Source organism: Primulina huaijiensis, chromosome 11 (genome assembly GCF_012295235.1).
Source record: "Primulina huaijiensis isolate GDHJ02 chromosome 11, ASM1229523v2, whole genome shotgun sequence".
Classification (NCBI taxonomy): Eukaryota; Viridiplantae; Streptophyta; class Magnoliopsida; order Lamiales; family Gesneriaceae; genus Primulina; species Primulina huaijiensis.
In genome coordinates this window covers 21621630-21628657 of record NC_133316.1, presented here as the reverse complement: position 1 = coordinate 21628657, position 7028 = coordinate 21621630, and the positions used below count along the sequence as shown (strand labels likewise).

Genomic DNA, 7028 nt, shown 5'->3' with positions numbered 1-7028 from the left:
ACTCAAAAAACAATGAATCACATTTTAGAATATATTTAGATGTCATTTCTATCACGTGTTATGTGTAGGTGTTTATATATATATGCAAAGAAAATCTAAACAACTTATTAAAAATCAGAAAATTAAAATTTTTTTTATAAAATTTAAATTTTTCAATTTTTTTAATAAGAGTACATAAATAAAAAAAAATTGGCTGTATATGCACGCATTCATGATATCATGAATCAATCATCTATTTGATATGTTGATTTTAATCATCTACCGTGCTAAAATTTGTGTTAAATAAATAGTTTGCTAAAAAAGACCCCCTAAGAGAGAGAAATATTAATCATTTTCAAAGGTGTTAAACCAAGTGGCCGATATTTAAAAGTTCGGATTTATAATTTGGTTTGGTATCTGCTACATTAAATTATATTCATAATTTAAGGATGGCAGAAGAGCCGATTGAAACTTAAAAGGTTAATTAGATCTATAAATTTGGTTTGGTATCTGCTACATTAGATTATATTCATAATTTAAAAATGGCTACAGAACCTACATGGGAAGAGCTATTGGGGAGCAAGAACTGGGATGGGCTTATCGACCCATTGAACCTCAGCCTCCGGAACTTTGTCCTCCACTGTGGCGACCTTAGCCAAGCACCCATGGACGCTTTCAACGATGACAAAGGTTCCAAGTACGCAGGCAGCAGCAGGTATTGGTGAAATCATTTATAGCTTGGAAGTTTGAATAAATCTTGTGAATTCAAAGATTAGAGTTAATGTATATGCATTGAAAATGTTATTTTCCTTGTATACTTGATCTGAAAATAAAATATCATATACAAGTGTACTGCATGTCTGCATCACTTGAAATCTCATCTTCCATGTGCCCATGCAGGTATGGCAAAAAAAATTTTTTCGAGAAAGTGATGCTTGAATCAGCTTCTGATTATGAAGTCAGAGCTTTCCTTTACGCCCCCACGAAGTTAGTCTCCCCTTCGACCATGTTTAATAATTCCAAGTCGGACGATTCTTGGGACCGGGACTCCAACATGATTGGCTATATAGCTGTCACAACAGATGAAGTTAGCCAGGTCTCGGGCCGCCGAGAAATCTACATCGTGTGGCGTGGCTCAGTCACATTCGCCGAGTGGATGAATAACTTAGATATAGGGTAAAATTTCCTGTGTTGCGAATGAAAAATTTATATATACGAATGAGAGAATAATTTAATCTGTTTTTAAAGTAAATTGTCGCATACGTACATGCTTAGCATGTGTATACTAAAATCGTTATGAATACCACGAATTATACCCTTTAAATAGATAACCGAGAAGAAGAAATCCTATAGCCAAAGGCAAGAATGGACTCTAAGCTGGGACGGATCGCAGTACCCGCCCCCTTCAATTTTTTTTCCATATGTATTTTGGAGGGTGGTGGTTAGGTTGAAGTCACTTGCCCCCCTCATTTTTTTAATAAATTATGTTTATAAAATATTATATAAAAATAAGTAAGAAATATGATTTTTTTTTCATTTCATTATTTATAAGAAATATCATATAATTTTTAATTCTCAAAGATACCGGATTGCAATTACTATTTTATGTATTTTTATTGTAACCTTTTTTTCATTTTATTACTTATAAGAATTTTAATGGTACTTCAACCTTCAATCTTGTTTTACTCTATAAATTAATAAAAAAAAATTAGATATTGTGATAAAGTTTTGGTTTAACAATTTTTTTTTGATTTGTTTTCGTCGTGATTTAAGCTTTTAGGCTGCATTTTGTTTAGTGGTATCTTCATATTTGTCTAGAATAGTCATATCATGTGGTTCTGTTTCATAGGTCTTGCAAATAAAATTATTGTCGATATGTTATATACTTGTATTCTCACTTACATTTAATATTGTTAGGAATTATTGACGGTTCTTGATGTGATTATTTTTGTTATTTATTAGTTTACTTCATTAATTAATTCAAAAAAAATTCTACCTTAATTGTTATAATATTTTTAAATCTTTTGTTATTTCTATTTTTCAACTTTTTTTTGAAATCAACGAATTGTAAAAAAAATTTGCTTACTTTTGTTGTATTATTTAACAACCGTTTTAGTTTTAATAATATATATACCTCAAACATACAAGATATTTATAATATATGTATATTAATGTTTTATAATTATTATTTTATTTTACATAAAAAAAAATTAGAGGGTGGTTTTCATGGCACACACGAGGTTTTTGTCTTTTTGATGAATAACAAACGGGCTTGCAAGGATATTTGGAATGTCCTGATATTGCTGTTTTATGCAATAACTGTTTACTATATGGATTGACTTTCTATTTTGTTTGTCATTACACAAGTCTTGTTTCTGCCCAAGAGTTGGTACCTAGTGAAAAGGACCCTAAAAAAGTGCCCAGAGTTATGGCTGGTTGGCTGAAAATGTACGTTTCGAGCAATCCGGATTCGACATTCACCAACTTAAGTGCAAGAACGCAGCTGCAGAAAAAGATTGAAGAACTGAGAAACCAGTATAAAGACGAAAAACTGAGCATTATAGCAACAGGGCATAGTCTTGGTGCTAGCTAGTTTAGCAACATTATCTGCTTTCGATCTCGTTGAAAATGGGATCAGAGATATCCGTATAGCGGTTATCGTTAGTGCTAGTCCTCATGTCGGGGATCAGGTTTTCGTGGACAGAGTGAAAATGTATCCAAATCTGAAAGTTTTCCGCACCTTGAACACACATGATATCGTTCCTTTGTATCCCCAAACAAAATTGATGGAATATAGAGCCGTTGGAGTCGAGCTGAAAGTTGATGAACACAAATCTCCATACCTGAAGACCTACGCGGACGAGCATAATTTGCAGGGGCTGTTGCACGTTGTGTCGGGTTGGAATGGAGATAACAAGCCGTTTGAATGGAGTGGGAAAAGGAGCTTGGCATTGGTGAATAGGGATACTGACCTTCTCAAGGATGACTATCTGATCCCGGTTCACTGGTGGGTGGAGCACAACAGAGGGATGATTCGCGATGAGAATGGAGAATGGGTTTTGGTGCAGGACGAGCCGGAACCGAATTCCAGAACGTGGACGGAAATCAGGGCTGACTGTCTTGAATTTTCTTGCCCACAAGTTGTAATCTTATAAGTATGTTTTATGTGGAATAAGGTGTTTCAAGGCACCAATAAGTTGGGTGTTGTAAAAAATGTGGTACTGCAAAGTATCTTGTCGGAGTGTGCGTGTATTATATGATTTGGTCTGGTTTGGTTTGGTTTGGTTTGGTTTGGTTTGGAGAGCATGTATCATATGTCATTTAGCTAATAATATACATGCAAAAAAATTATAATTGTAGTCTTATAATTACTTGTCTTTATTTTTCGTTTTATTCTTGTAACTTGTCAATGCATGTTTAGTTTTTATCCATTGACTTTGCTTTTTTTTTTTTGATCTTTTTTTACCCGAAACCACTAAATCTATCACACATTGCTTATTAATTTGAACCGATAATCTCCAGCATGGCTAACATAACAAGAATATAATCTGTATTATACAAAGCAAAATTTATCTAAGCAAAAATAAAGGAAAACGAAAAACTTTTTTCTTTCTCATTTGAAATATTGGGTGTCATTTTGTTTTATTTAATTTTCACTTTTGTTTTTGTTTAGATTTATTTTGGTGTGTGTAATATAAGTTTATTCCCGCTATACGAGCTAAGTAGAAGGGCATCGACGTCATACAAACAATATTAGAAGGAATTAGCGGCTTTTTAAAAAAAAGAATAAAACAAAAAAATCCAAGTTAGTTCATGAAAACCAAATATTGACAAGTTGCATGACTAAATATCAAAAATATCAAATTTGATGACTAAAATCGCAATTTGAATTCATTTTTGTAATCAAACAAAATACATGAAATTCCATTCTTATAGCTTTTGCTGAATTTGAATTCAAGAATTAGATCAAGATTTTAAAAACGTTTGCCTAAAATCAATTTTTCTTAAAGCATCTTAATGACTCATGATTATTTAGAAAATAGAGGTGCAGAAGATGAAATAGAAAATTTTACTAGAGCACATGACACAGCGTTAGTCGATAGTGTGATATGGTATAAATGCAATACCATATAGCCCTTCATCAACTCTCCGATCTCTGCCGCAATGGTTCCCGTATCCAAAATCTTCATGTGGTTTGATAACTGTTTGCACCGCTAATAAATAATATGATGTAACATGAAATCCTTGATAAGTATTCAATAATGCAGTTCATCAATATTACAATTATAACGTCTACTCATCTCGTTATACAAATATTGCCCTATTTTGGCGTTATATTAATTAAATATCTAGTGATACGAATATACCATAAAGTACATTAAAAGTTTATGGCCTTTTTCCACATAAATTGTACGTACGTCGTCGGAGCTGTATCTATTCTGTTGACGCCAGTCATTAAGCAAGATGATAATATAACGATTGTCATTTATCTTTTTACGTTGTTTGTGTCACTTGTTCAGTTTGTAAAACTTATACGTTGTGATGTGTGTGTTTTTTTTAAATATAGAAAAATATATAAATTTTGCATGAGTAAGGCATGAAAAAAACGTACAACAACGACGTGCTTACGTTTTTCGATATTTCAAAATCTTAATGAGCGTTTTAATTAAAAACATGATTAAAATTTAATTTTTGTACACTAATTTTTAATTTCAACTATTTTGTTTTAATTACTGACGTGACAACGAACAAGTTAAAAAATTCCAATGTCACGTCAATATTTTCTGGTACATCGTCAGTATGTTCCAATATAATGTCACAACTCAAGCAAAATAGGACTAAAAGCCACAAAAATTCACAAGTTGTGCACTAAAAAAAATCTAGAAACTTAGTAGAACAAAACCCAAAATAAATAAATTTTTAATGGACCAAAATTATTTTCCCGAAAAATAAATGAAAGCCAAAAAAAATATCCAATAATGGAACGACATATGGGGAAAATGAGAGTTTTTAATGTTATTTCGTTCAACTAGGGTTTTGGGTCCACTCTATTTGCATTCTAGCTTTGAAAAGTCTTTTTTTTTTTTTTTATCAGTGTGTTCCATTTGTACTCCATCTCCAATCGACAATCTTCTTTCTTTCTAATAAGATTCAATTTTTTTTAATCAAATCTTACAGTTACAAATTATTTCGTCCCGATCAAAACAGGTAGAGTGGACACGACATTTATTGTCTTAATAAGACCATATATGTTGTATTTGTAGGATAGAAATTGATTCATTCAATTTGGGAATAATTTGAAGCATACAATTTGAATTGCACTAAAATTTAAATACATTTCAAATCAATAAATTATAATTAGTCTTATTTATTTGATGTATCTAGGATCCTGGCATGATATTGTTAAATTTACCCTATTTTATGATTAACTATTATTAAATAATGCTCCGGTTATGTACTTACGAAATAGTTTGTCCAACACAAAAACTCCTCTATAATCATCTCACAAATCAATTTAATAAGATGGGTTTCCGATCCGACCTAACTCATGAAAAATTATAACTTTTTATGCCGAAATAATTACTTTTCATGATATGTATAGATCGGATTGACACATCTCACAAATATAAACTCGTAAAACCGTTTCATAAGAGACCAACTTTTTATACAATATACTATACTATCATATATCAAAAAACCAATATCTCAAATTATAATAATAATTCAATCTCGTAGTTGTCACAAAAAATAAGCCATAACAAATAATTGGACCCCGTCGGTTTCCCTCCATGCTAATCATATGTCTATTAATCAATGTATCCAAAATTTCCACGTAGAGTGCTCAATTATCATGTATTGTCTCTTTCACCATTTAAACCCCTCCAGTCATATATTGCCTTAGATTCCATACACACATATATGAAATTGAATATGTGAGTAAATTCATTATGTAAATGTATATTTTCATTTTGTTGTCAAAACCAAATTCATTTCAGTTCCATGGTCGACAGTCACATAAAATAAGTTACTTGGGTTAATTAGTAATACTTTACCCGCTAAATGTGGGCAGGCCTGTCAACTTATTCAACACAAAATTGGCTAAGTCCGCGAGGTATGACCACTCCGCCTATCTCATCATACAAAATAGATAGGTTGAGTTGATAATTTTGCGACCCATCAAAATGGGTCCCACCTTACTTGATGAGTTGTGGCAGGTTACTGATCCTCGCCAACCGTTTTGACAGTGCCAATTCCAACAGTGTTACTGTTTTCACTGAATTTTCTGAGTTCAAGAACACCCCGCGATGAGAACTAGAAAAATTAAAGCATTTTCTGAATGCTTAATTGAATTAAATTGTCTGGGCCTGTAGCATTTCCAACAACCATATTTAATTTCTGATGTTGAATTAGTCAAATATTAATAAAGGCAAACAAGGTTTTTTTTTTCGCGTTACCAATATTCAGTGATTTATCAGCTTATTGAAAAAAAATCAAAGATATTGGATGAAAACAAATATTGATTAGTTATATAATTAAAACCTAAAACATTATCTCAATTTACACGACTAAAATTAAAATTTTCTCAATAAATTACATTAAAAAATTAATGCCTCTTTACACATAATTGTCGTTGGAGCTATATCTATGTTATTTATGCTACTAGGCAAGATGATAATAAAACGATTATCAATTCATCTTTTTACGTGGTTTTTCTATTTTTTCTAATTTTTTCAATTCTTGATAGAACATTAAATGGTATGTTTTAAAATCACTAATTTATTTCTCAGATAATAAATTTTTTCTTATAAAAAATATTTATTACATAATAGTATCATACACAACATTTTATCACCGGTATGGTAAAGAGAAAAGGCAAAAGATAACTGAAAACGAGAACTAGGAATTATGTCCCAACCGCTGACCCTTTCTTATCCAATATAACCAAAAAAAAAAAAAAAAAAAAAAAAAAAAATCTAAAAGTGCATACCCTTTCATTTTCTGAAATAAAAAAGTAAAAATTGGATGAATATATAGGAATTTAACATTTA

The 7028-nt window shown here is 31.2% G+C and overlaps 1 pseudogene; it reads left to right on the top strand.

The window, feature by feature from the left end:
- Nucleotides 1–457: 457 nt before the first annotated feature.
- Nucleotides 458–3338, top strand: LOC140987324 (phospholipase A1-IIdelta-like; annotated as a pseudogene).
- The last annotated feature ends 3690 nt before the right edge of the window (nucleotides 3339–7028 follow it).